The sequence below is a fragment of the Poecilia reticulata genome, linkage group LG11 (assembly GCF_000633615.1).
Source record: "Poecilia reticulata strain Guanapo linkage group LG11, Guppy_female_1.0+MT, whole genome shotgun sequence".
Classification (NCBI taxonomy): Eukaryota; Metazoa; Chordata; class Actinopteri; order Cyprinodontiformes; family Poeciliidae; genus Poecilia; species Poecilia reticulata.
Window position 1 is genome coordinate 27,213,066 of NC_024341.1, and position 971 is coordinate 27,214,036.

The following is a 971-nucleotide window of genomic DNA, read 5'->3' on the forward strand; positions in this document are numbered from 1 at the left end:
CAAGCACATTTTGTAGATTTGTTATTCTACTCAGTTGCACATCCCTTTGGATCAGAGTATATTTTTAATAACTGCGCATTATTTTATGTTGAAATTTTGTCCTTCCTGTACAGTTTTATTYTTTATTCTGTTTTTATTCGTTTACCTTTGTGTAAACCTGCATGCTTTGTTTCCCTGTCACTTTGYTGTGTTTACACTTTAATTTTCCCACTGAGACAATAAAAAGCAGGATATTTCTAATTACTTAATAATTATACATTTTRACAGKYTTTCTAAGTGTGTTATGTGCACAACTTCCATATCATAACAGCACTGTATAAAATAATTGTAACGTTGTAAGCAATAATTATACGCAACAAAACCTRAATTGAAAATGGGGTGTTATTGTTTTAGTTAAATATTTATTAAGTAATGAAAGGAGCTTCTGCAAAGAAAGTGATTCCTGCAGGTTTCATTGAAATCATGCAATATTAGTTTACTTAGAAAAACTTAAAATCTGAGCTACATGATCTAATAATTGAGGAATTCACATGGCAGATGATAAATGCATTAATAAAATAATCAGAGAGGCTTTCCAAAATAAAATGAAATAATACACAGAAAAAAATAAATAAATATGCAAAAACTAAAAAAAACTCAAATTAAAATCAAAGAAACACATTTTCAGATCCTATAAAATATCTTTAATAAAGAACAGTTTTTTTTGGAAGACTAAATGCTATTTTTGACCAGAGCCAACAACTGAAAACATCATCAGCAAATAAGATCTGGAAACAAATAACTGAAGCAAACAGTTTCCTAAAGTTAATGATCAAATGCTGCATTAGAAAAATTAAATTTTCTAATTATCACATTTCAGTATAACTTCAGTGTTACTGACACCTTAAATCTCACAACAAACAATAAAGCAAAGTATTTATTCTCATGTGTGAAGAAAGAAAGAAAGAGAGAGAGAGAGAGACAGAGGTAGG